At 39.9% G+C, this 11,680-nt stretch overlaps 1 pseudogene; it reads left to right on the forward strand.

Annotated features, from left to right (window-relative positions):
- The first annotated feature begins 10,710 nt into the window (after positions 1-10,710).
- LOC138308768 (piggyBac transposable element-derived protein 4-like) lies at positions 10,711-11,304 on the forward strand (annotated as a pseudogene).
- The last annotated feature ends 376 nt before the right edge of the window (positions 11,305-11,680 follow it).

Below are 11,680 nucleotides of genomic sequence, written 5' to 3' on the forward strand. Positions count from 1 at the left end.
CCCTAGGGGTCGGACCTATCTCATTTATATAAAAAATAATTGTCCTTCCCCAATGATGTTTCACATTAAATACGGATGAAATCCATCCAAGGATGAAGGAGGAGTAGAATTTTAAAGCTAAAATAAGAAAAAATGCCCTTTTGGGGCCCCACCCCTCAGCCCCTAGGGGTCGGACCAGGCTCATTTATATAAAAGATAATTGCCCTTCCCCAATGATATGTTTCACACCAAACATGGATGAAGGAGGAGTAGGATTTTAAAGCTAAAATTAAGAAAATTTGCCCTTTTGGCAATCCGCCCCTCTGACCCTAGGGGTCGGAACAGGCTCATTTATATAAAATGTGATTGTCCTTCTCTAAAGAAGTTTCACACCAAATATGGATGAAATCAACTCAAGGATGAAGGAGGAGTAGGATTTTAAAGCTTAAATTAAGAAAATTTGCCCTTTTGGGGCCCCACCCCTTAGCCCCTAGGGGTCGGACCAGGCTCATTTATGTAAAATATGATTGTCCTTTCCCAAATATGGATGAAATCCATCCAAGGGTGAAGGAGGAGTAGGCTTTTGTATTAATAGACTTACGCACGGCGCACGACGACGGACAAAACACGATGACAATAGGTCATCCTGACCTTCGGTCAGATGACCTAAAAATTCATTAAAAAACATAGAGAGTTCAATCAGTTATATGGCAATCTGAAACTGATGACGCCCTTTTTATAATAATATACCAGTCCTTGATTTACATACATGTTTCTATTTTTCAGAGGAAGGGATTAATGGGTCCATTATCAAGGCCCCCTGAGGTTTTTGACGTTATTGATGTACCAAATAAAGGTATCTTTGACAATTAACCTTATATGTCTGTCAATTTAATATAAATTGATCCACATTCTTCTTTTATAACATGAATTTGGAATTTATGAAATTCAATTTAGAACTAAAAAGCTGATAATTAAGATTACTATCAGAGTGAAACAAAGGAAATTAACTGTGATATTAACTACTAGTACTGATTACTTTGAAACTTGATACACACCATATCCACGAATTGATATGAAGTATTGTTAGTCTCCATAAAAAGAAATTAAAATTAGTTCAAATAGTTTTATGAAAAAATAATAATGTCACACAGATATATATATAAGTAAACAACTATGATGTTCATGTATCCATAGGTAAAGGTGTGTTTACCAAAAAGTTTATCCCAAGAGGAGAAGCAGCGCTTGAATATTGTGGAGTCATTAGAACAGGTCTAGATGAACCAGATGAAGGCGAGGATGATACATATATCTTTGAATGTGTCTTCAAAGGAAAACAAATACTGGTGAGTGGTTTTGTGATGATAATTTATCCCGTATGTTGTAACAGCTGTGTGTATGGATGGAAATCCTTTTAAGAAATTTTATAAATGGAGAGGTTGTAATTATAATTATTTGATTAATTCACAGGTTTGATGCCACTGTAGACAACGGATGTTTAGGCCGCCTCATCAATGATGATGCAAAGTATTACAATGTAATGCCAAAAGTGATATCTGTCGATGAGAAGCCACACATATATTTCTTTTCGATTAAAGAAATTAATCCGAAGGAAGAGATATTATATAATCATGGGAAAGGTCCATATCCATGGAGAAACTTTGTTAAGGTATATATACATAATTTAAAAGTACACTGTTAAATTTGAGATTTTTTTTTCTTTTGAACAGGGTGAAATTCATTAAGAATGCTGCAGTAAGATATTGAGGCCAGATAGACCAATCCATAGATCTGCTTTACATTCCAATTAAAGCCTTCATGGTTTTTTTTGGTATTATTTACCATTTTTTTCCACTGATAGAGTTCATAACCTAATGATGATATTAGTTTATGACAAATACAATTTTTAGGTTATCTGACCCAATGGTCATCATGCATCGTCTGTCGTGCGCAGTCTGTTGTCCGCCTACCCTTGCGTTAAGTTTTCATTCAAATAACTTTTTCTCTGTAACTGAAAGGCTTCAGGGTGCTCATATTGGGCCTGTGACATGCTGGCATGAAGGGCTACCAAATTTGATGAATGAATGACTTCAAAACCTTCATTCGAGGGCCAAAAAGGCTAAAATCTTTATATGACTTCTTCTCATTAGGGCTGGAAGGTGGCCCTGCAGGTAGGGCGTTAGAATTGTACCTGCTGCCCCTATTGCATGATCGTAAAAGGCGACTAAATTTATGATCTTATCTTTTCTCTTCTTCCTAACTGACTATTGTCTTTCCTAATGCCTACCTTGGCACCGCCTCACTTTTGGCCTTGGGTTGAGCGTTCGCCCCTGTGAGGAAGGCCTTGGGTTCTGTCCGATACACACCAAAGTCTATAAAAGTGGTAGTTTCTACTCCTGCTTAGCGCTCAGCAAACAGGGAGTGGGACGACTGGTTCGCCCGTTGTCAGTATAATGTGACCGGGTGGGGTGTGTTGCTTTGTGTCTTCGGCGGCATGCTTCAGTGATATAGCACTATAAAAAGGGCAACAGTTCCACTATACAAGAAGACACAACACGAACATACTCCAGTCTCCCAAAACACGCATTTCACACACGCTAGACACTGCATACATGGGAGGCCGTCCTTACATGACCCTAACTGTTAATAGGACGTTAACCTTATTAAACAAACAAACAAAGCTGGAAGGCCCAGGGTACTCATATTGGGCATGTGACATGCTGGCATGAAGGGATACCACCTTTGTTCAAATGAATGCCATTGATCTTCATTGATTTAAGGTCACAGGATAGGCTAAAATCTTTAAACGACATCTTGTGAATAACTAAGAAGCCTAGAGACCTGATATTTGGCCTGTGACATGCTTGAACAAATGGCTTCCTAGTTTGTTCAAGTGAATGACCTTGACCTTCATTAAAGGTAACAGGGGTCAAATAGGCTAAAATCTTTAAACAACTTCTTGTAAACAAGAGGCCCAGAGGGCCTGTATCGCTCATCTGGTTTTTTGTTAGTAAATTATCACAAGACTCTGACAATTAGAAAAATAAGCAAAATTGACTCCCAAAGTTTAATTTTGAATCACAACCATACAATGATGCTATCGATACCATACAAATATGCTATCCAATACATAGGTTCAGAGACAAAGTAATTTATATGAAAATAGTAGCCTAATTGACCTTTTTGACCTCGCATATATTGACGTTTAAGGCCAGGGGGTAAGCCCTATCATTTGTACAATTTCAAATCCCAACCCTATAAGGATGCTACCATTGCATTATAAGTGCTCTTCCATTCTTAGTTGCAGAGAAGAAGTCGTTTATATGGAAATAGCTAAATTGACCCCTTTTGACCCCACCCTTCAGGCCCCCGGGGGGTCAGCCCAATCATTTGCAAAATTTTGAATCCAAACCCTATAAGGATGTAACCATTGCATTATGAGCGCAATCCCATGTTAAGTTGCAGAGAAAAAGTCATTTATATGGAAATTGACCACTTTTGACCCCGCCCCTCAGGTCCCGGGGGGTCAGCCCTATCATTTGCTCAATTTGGAATCCCCAGCCTACAAGGATGCTACCATTGCAGTATAGGTGCTATACCATGCTTAGTTGCAGAGAGGAAGTCATTTATATGGAAATAGCCAAATTGACCCCTTTTGACCCCGCTCCTCAGGCTCCGGGGGGGGGGGGGGTCCAGCCCTATCACTTGCACAATGCTATACCATGCTTAGTTGCAGAGAAGAAGTCGTTTATATGGAAATAGCCAAATTGGCCCCTTTTGACCCCGCCCCTCAGGCCCCCGGGGGGTCAGCCCCATTATTTGTACAATTTTGAATCCCAACACTATAAGGATGCTACCATTGCATTATGGGTGCTATCCCATGCTTGGTTTCAGAGAAGAAGTCGTTTATATGGAAATAGCCAAATTGACCCCTTTTGATCCCGCCCCTCAGGCCCCCCGGGGGTCAGCCCCATCATTTGTACAATTTTGAATCCCCACCCTATAATGATACTACAATTGCATTATGAGTGCTATCTCATGCTTAGTTTCAGAGAAGAAGTCGTTTATATGGAAATAGCCAAATTGACCCCATCCCTCAGGCCCCCGGGGGGTCAGCCCCATCATTTGTACAATTTTGAATCCCCACCCTATAAGGATGCTACCATTGCATTATGGGTGCTATCCCATGCTTGGTTTCAGAGAAGAAGTTGTTTATATGGAAATAGCCAAATTGACCCCTTTTGGCCCCGCCCCTCAGGCCCCCTGGGGGTCAGCCCCATCATTTGTACAATTTTCAGTTAGTAGCCCATAAAGATGCTACCAGTCAAATTTTGTTGAAATCCGACCAGCGGTTATGGAGAAGAAGTCGATTGTTGACGGACGCCGGACGCTGCGGTATCCCATAAGCTCACCTCGGTCTTTTGGACCAGGGTGAGCTAATAACTAAGAGACCTAGGGACCTTCATTCCTGGTCTAATTCATCGAATATATCAGAACCAGGACTTCTTCTTTTAAAAGAGTTTTATTGTTATTGCCTTAATTTTTTGCCACTACTATATTCTTTGAGGCGTTATATTGTGCCAATAGTCAGAGGACCATCTTGTTAAACAGTGAAGTACATAAATATTTAAGAAATTCTAAGCTTGTGTGACTCCAAACCTTCGACCTCAGATATGCTATGTTTGTGGTGATGTCAGTGCATACATGTAGTAGGTACACTTATTCTTAGAACTATTTTCAAGATCAATCACCACCATACATTTAATTTCCTTTAAAAATTATCTACTAAAAGCCAATATGTCTCTGTATTTAAGTAAGGAACCATACCTTTTTTGTATATATTTTACAATGTTCAGTACACAAGCAACAGGTCAGTTAGTACCTGGTTTAGTCTTTCAGAGGTATTTGATATGAATTCAATCTCCACTTATAGATGCTTTACTACTTTGTGATTTTTTTTCTGAACAACTGTGTGGTTAAACGTAACTGAATGGAGTACCTATTTCTTCTAAAAAATATTTTGGAAAGAAGAACCCGAGTTATGGATGAACATTTTAAAACATCATATACAAATGTTCTAAATTTTCACCTGCTGTCGGTTAGATTTACGTTGTGATTATGTAGTCATACAGTCATAAGATAATTTTAGACAAGCATGTGCATGTTTTATTTAGTACCAGGATGTCCTATGGAATAAAACAAAGTGAAGATAAATTCATTTTGGATATTGATGTTTCATTTGTAATAAAAACATTGCGGGACTTTAGTATATTTATAATCCTAATTTTCAGACTCACTCATCACTGAATGATGCACCTATAGTTATTTCCACCTCTGATACCAGTCGTCATGCCACATTTGCCACCGAGAATAATGCACTCATTACGACATCTAATGTCAGTCGTCATGCCATATTTGCCACCAAGAATGATGCACTCATTACGACAACTAATGTCAATCGTCATGCCACATTTGCCACCGAGAATGATGCACTCATTACGACAACTGATGTCAATCGTCATGCCACATTTGCCACCAAGAATGATGCACTCATTACAACATCTGATGTCAGTCGTCATGCCACAATTTCCACCGAGAATGATGCACTCATTACGACATCTCATGTCAGTCGTCATGCCACATTTGCCACCGAGAATGATGCACTCATTACGACATCTGATACCAGTTGTCATGCCACAATTTCCACCGAGAATGATGCACTCATTACGACATTGATGTCAGTCGTCATGCCACATTTGCCACTGACAATGATGCACTCCTTACAACATCTGATACCAGTTGTCACGCCACAATTTCCACAGAGAATGATGCACAGTTGTTACCAGCTGTGGTGAGTCAAAATGTTATCCTGTTTGTTGTTATTGGTCAATACAGCATAGCTTTGATCTAATGCGCTATCTATTTGTCAGTCCAGTCCCGATATTTACTTCCGAATTATGTGATATTCCTGTGTAACAGGATACTGAATGCATTATAAATAAATGATATGCCAACACATTTTTCCTACAGGTGGTTCAGTGGCCATTGGTAACATTTTTCGAAAAAAACAAAGTCCGGATGGATTCCCAATAGCATCCAACACACTATCTTATCGGAGGTAGTAAAAGGGCTACAGCCACCTGATGTTAGGGCTGTTGGTTGCCATTTTTACTTTATATTCAAAGGTATGAAAGCAATGTAAAAGACAACTTAAATGTAGCTTAACCAAAGAAAAATGAAACTTGACTATTTTATTTGAAATGAGAAAAGGAGAAGTTTGATAGCAAGCATGATTTTGATTTTCTTTACAGATCTGGAGTGAACAACACTTAACCACTTCACGCACATATTTGAAGTAAACACAAAATATAAAAATAAGTTTTTAAGTGTGGTTATCACTCGGTATTCATGTTTTATGTCACATGACGTCATAATTGAAGAAACGTGACGTAAACTATATACATATGACGTCATTTTTACGTCATATACGAATAGAATAATCATGGCAGGTCCGTGGATACGGACATTTTCTCCGGAACCGGAGAAAACAAAACCGTTTTTGTCTGTTCCGTGTATGCGACATATGCCTGCCAGGGACGCGGAACCAGTGAAATACTTTAACCTACTCTTCCCAGACAGTCTTTCTAGAGAAATAATTCGCCTACAAATATACAGAGCAATAACCACTTCTTAAAAGTTAAATCCAGAATATCGCCGAGAATATAGAATATAAAGTACCGCTATGCTAAAAAATCTTCCTACACTAGACCTTCGTAATTTGATTTTTGAAATTTAAATAGGTGAAAATGACATTAAAGTCTAAGTAAACAAACAATGTCGGTTTATATTCAGTTATTCTAGGCAAAATAATTAGAAATGTTCACAATACATGTTTTCATACCTTAGAGTTCAAGGAACACATACTGACACATATTACTGTAGTAAGGCAATCAATTGTTTAATGACCATTTTGATATTAGGAATTCAGCTTTTAGATCTATTTTTTTAAATAATACACATCCTATAAAGATAAAATATATTAACAGCTAAATCGAATGGTTAAACTTCCACTTAATGTCAACACGCTCATTGAGCATTTCAGGTCTCCTAATCTAACATACAGAATGTGTATAGTTTCTAACTTCTGTACTACACAATACGCAAAGATTATATTCTATAATATATATATTCACTCTACTGTAATGAACATTTCGATTTAAAACAGTATATAAACTCGATTACTGTAGACATTATGTATATACATTTGTACATGTAGATATGCCAAGAATCAGCTCTCAGATCAAAACCTACAACCCAGATCGAGAACGAGAGAATGGAAAAGGCTGACTTTGCCAGAATTCAATGCCTTTCTTGATATAATGTTCAACATGAGCATTATCAAAAAAACATGCATAGAGGATTATTGGGGCACATCCATGATAAGCCAAAGGTCAGACTGGTTTGGAAAAACAATGGGAAGAAATAGGTTCCAGAGCGTTCTGAAATTCTTACACATAAAAGATTTCAGACACGTCGCGGATAGAAACGTGAGTTTTTAGCTCACCTGGCCCAAAGGGCCGGTGAGCTTATGTCATGGCGCGGCGTCCGTCGTCCGTCCGTCCGTCCGTCGTCCGTCTGTCCGTCAACATTTCCTTTAAATCGCTACTAGTCATAGAGTTCTGCATGGATTTTAACCAAATTTGGCCAGAAACATCCTTGGGGGGAGGGGAACAGAACTTGTATAAATTTTTGCTCTGACCCCCCAGGGACAGGAGGGGCGGGGCCCAATAGGGGAAATTGAGGTAAATCCTATAAATCGCTACTTGTCCTAGAGTTCTGCATGGATTGAAAACAAATTTGGCCAGAAACATCCTTGGGGGAAGGGGAATAGAACTTGTATAAATATTGGCTCTGACCCCCCGGGGGCAGGAGGGGCGGGGCCCAATAGGTGGAAATTGAGGTAAATCCTATAAATTGCTACCTGTCCTAGTGTTCTGCATGGATTGTAACCAAATTTGGCCAGAAACATCCTTGGGGGAAGGGGAACAGAACTTGTATAAATTTTGGCTCTGACCCCCCGGGGACAGGAGGGGCGGGGCCCAATAAGGGAAATTTAGGTAAATCCTATAAATCGCTACTTGTCCTAGAGTTCTGCATGGATTGTAACCAAATTTGGCCAGAAACATCCTTGGGGGAAGGGGAATAGAACTTGTATAAATTTTGGCTCTGACCCCCCCGGGGACAGGAGGGGCGGGGCCCAATAGGGAAATTAAGGTAAATCCTATAAATCGCTACTTGTCCTAGAGTTCTGCATGGATTGTAACCAAATTTGGCCAGAAACATCCTTGGGGGAAGGGGAATAGAACTTGTATAAATTTTTGCTCTGACCCCCCCCCCCCCCCGGGGACAGGAGGGGCGGGGCCCAATAGGGAAATTAAGGTAAATCCTATAAATCGCTACTTGTCCTAGAGTTCTGCATGGATTGTAACCAAATTTGGCCAGAAACATCCTTGGGGGAAGGAGAACAGAACTTGTATAAATTTTGGCTCTGACCCCCCGGGGACAGGAGGGGCGGGGCCCAATAGGGGAAATTTAGGTAAATCCTATAAATTGCTACTTGCTCTAGAGTTCTGCATGGATTGTAACCAAATTTGGCCAGAAACATCCTAGGGGGAAGGGGAACAGAACTTGTATAAATTTTTGCTCTGACCCCTGGGGACAGGAGGGGTGGGGCCCAATAGGGGAAATAGAGGTAAATCCTATAAATCGCTACTTGTCCTAGAGTTCTGCATGGATTGTAACCAAATTTGGCCAGAAACATCCTTGGGGGAAGGGGAATAGAACTTGTATAAATTTTGGCTCTGACCCCCCCCCCCCCCCCCGGGGACAGGAGGGGCGGGGCCCAATAGGGAAATTAAGGTAAATCCTATAAATCGCTACTTGTCCTAGAGTTCTGCATGGATTGTAACCAAATTTGGCCAGAAACATCCTTGGGGGAAGGAGAACAGAACTTGTATAAATTTTGGCTCTGACCCCTGGGGACAGGAGGGGCGGGGCCCAATAGGGGAAATTTAGGTAAATCCTATAAATTGCTACTTGTTCTAGAGTTCTGCATGGATTGTAACCAAATTTGGCCAGAAACATCCTAGGGGGAAGGGGAACAGAACTTGTATAAATTTTTGCTCTGACCCCCTGGGGACAGGAGGGGTGGGGCCCAATAGGGGAAATAGAGGTAAATCCTATAAATCGCTACTTGTCCTAGAGTTCTGCATGGATTGTAACCAAATTTGGCCAGAAACATTCTTAGGGGAATAGGAACAGAACCTATATAAATTTTGGCTCTGACCCCCCGGGGGCAGGAGGGGCGGGGCCCAATAGAGGAAATAGAGGTAAATCCTATAAATCGCTACTTGTCCTAGAGTTCTGCATGGATTGAAACCAAATTTGGCCAGAAAAATCCTTGGGGGAAGGAGAATAGAACTTGTATAAATTTTGACTCTGACCCCCTGGGGGCAGGAGGGGCGGGGCCCAATAGGGAAATTTAGGTAAATCCTATAAATCGCTACTAGTCTTAGAGTTCTGCTTGGAGTTTAACCAAATTTGGCCCAGAAACATCCTTGGGGTTAACAGAATTCCTATAATTTTTGGCTCTGACCCCCTTGAGCAGAAAGAGTGGGGCCCAATAGGGGAATTAGAGGTAAATATTCAAATTCCTTCAGGGGTGGAAATGTAAAATATTCAATCAGAAATGAACCCTTACTAGGCATTACAAACCAGCAGCGTGAGCGATATACAGGCCCTCTGGGCCTCTTGTTTAATTGACAATTTGTGAATAAAGATGGTGTACTGTATAGCTTTTTATATGGTATAGATTTTACAACATTGACTACCATTGTAGTACAATATACACGATGAGATAAAACGACTGATTCATGCTTATGTCTCAAAGTACTGGACTGCAATGATGAATTTTATGTTCTATAATATATACAATACTATGTACATTGTATTTGTTACGTGTATAAGTAACATACGAAAAATCAATATATAAACCAATCAAAATAATGTTTGAACATTTAAATACTGTAGGGGAGAGAACCTGTATATACTTAGCCTGTTGTTTGATTCCATTTCATATTTTGTATGAAATAAAATTTGTTGAAATTGTAATTGTAAATACTATATACCATTAACATTACAGCATCCCGAGTACGATCCATCGGCAAGATTTCGACCTTTACTGAACTTTGTTAACCGACAGTTCATGCGCCATAGAGTCCCAACAAGAGAACTATGCGTTGACGAGTCGCTGGTACCAACAAAAGGCCACAGCGTCCTTAGGCAGTATATTCCATCGAAAGTGGCAAAGTATGGTGTGAAATTCTGGATTCTTTGCGAATCATCAACGGATATATACTTCAAATGCACGTATACAGTGGACGCGACCCCACTCCGCATGGAGAACTTCAAGGAACAAATGTAGTCATGGGGCTCCTCGGAGGGACAGAACTTCTAGATAAAGGGTACCATGTTTATTGTGACAGTTTTTAAACTTCCATTCATCTCGGACACAAACTTCTTCAACGCTCCACATTTTTGACTGGTATGTATACTAGATACATTATTAGAAATGTCTTCAGAACCAGAATTATTTCATTTACCCTTATATATACACTATATAGCGTACATATACATGTATGTATTTTATAGATACAATCCGGAAGAATCGACCTATGCCATACACGGTGAAAAATGCAGATCACCAAGGGACAGTCTACATGCGACGTGGAGATTATCTGTGCATGTCTCACTTTGGAGAGGAAGACAAGAAACCAGTAAGGATGCTATCTACCATTCTACCGGCACAAGATCTGTCATCCGGAAAACCCCGCACCATTTCCTCTTACAACAGAAACATGGGAGCAGTAGACTTGAATGACGGGTTACTTCACTCCTATGGAAAACAGGAAGTGTAGGAAGGTTTGGAAGGAAATGTTTATGCACCTCTTCTTTAGAGTTTTAATGAATTCGTATATCCTGTACAAGGAGAATACTAGTAGGCAAAAAGTGAAGAGCCGTGTTGAGTACATTAGAACGGTGATCGAAGCCTTGGCAGAGACGAAGAAACCCAGCAATCCTCGCCGTCGAGTCACTGCCAAAACAGTTATGCTCATAACCCTACCACAGAAGAAGGAGAAAGATTGCTGTGTTTGTTCGTCACGACTGCGTCATGGTCGTGGCACCCGTCGTCGAAGCAGAACAATTTGTTCTTTGTGTCACCGCGGACTCCATCGTCAGTGTAGAGTAAAACCACCTGTATTGTGAACTCATTCTTTTGAAACATCCATGAATTTTTTGGATTTTTGACTTGCTGCAAAATTTAGTCCTGAAATTAGGAGAAAATGTTGCAAGTTTTCTGAATATGAATAAAGGCCCTGGTGGTGTCTTTGTTACATCCCAAATGTCCATGTTACATCCCAACTTGTTTTCCATGAACTTCATGGGTAAATTGTGTGAATTCATCAGAAATTATTAAAAAAAATACATAGATTATACCATAAAAATGAAAAACTTTTATTTTAGGAAAAGATAAATACCAAAACACTGATGTCAAAGTTTGGGTCCTTGTTACATCCCAAATTGTGAGGCAAAATTCAAATTGCAAATTAATCAATTTCTGACCTAGATATTATCTTCCCAC

This window comes from Argopecten irradians, chromosome 15 (assembly GCF_041381155.1).
Source record: "Argopecten irradians isolate NY chromosome 15, Ai_NY, whole genome shotgun sequence".
NCBI lineage: Eukaryota > Metazoa > Mollusca > Bivalvia > Pectinida > Pectinidae > Argopecten > Argopecten irradians.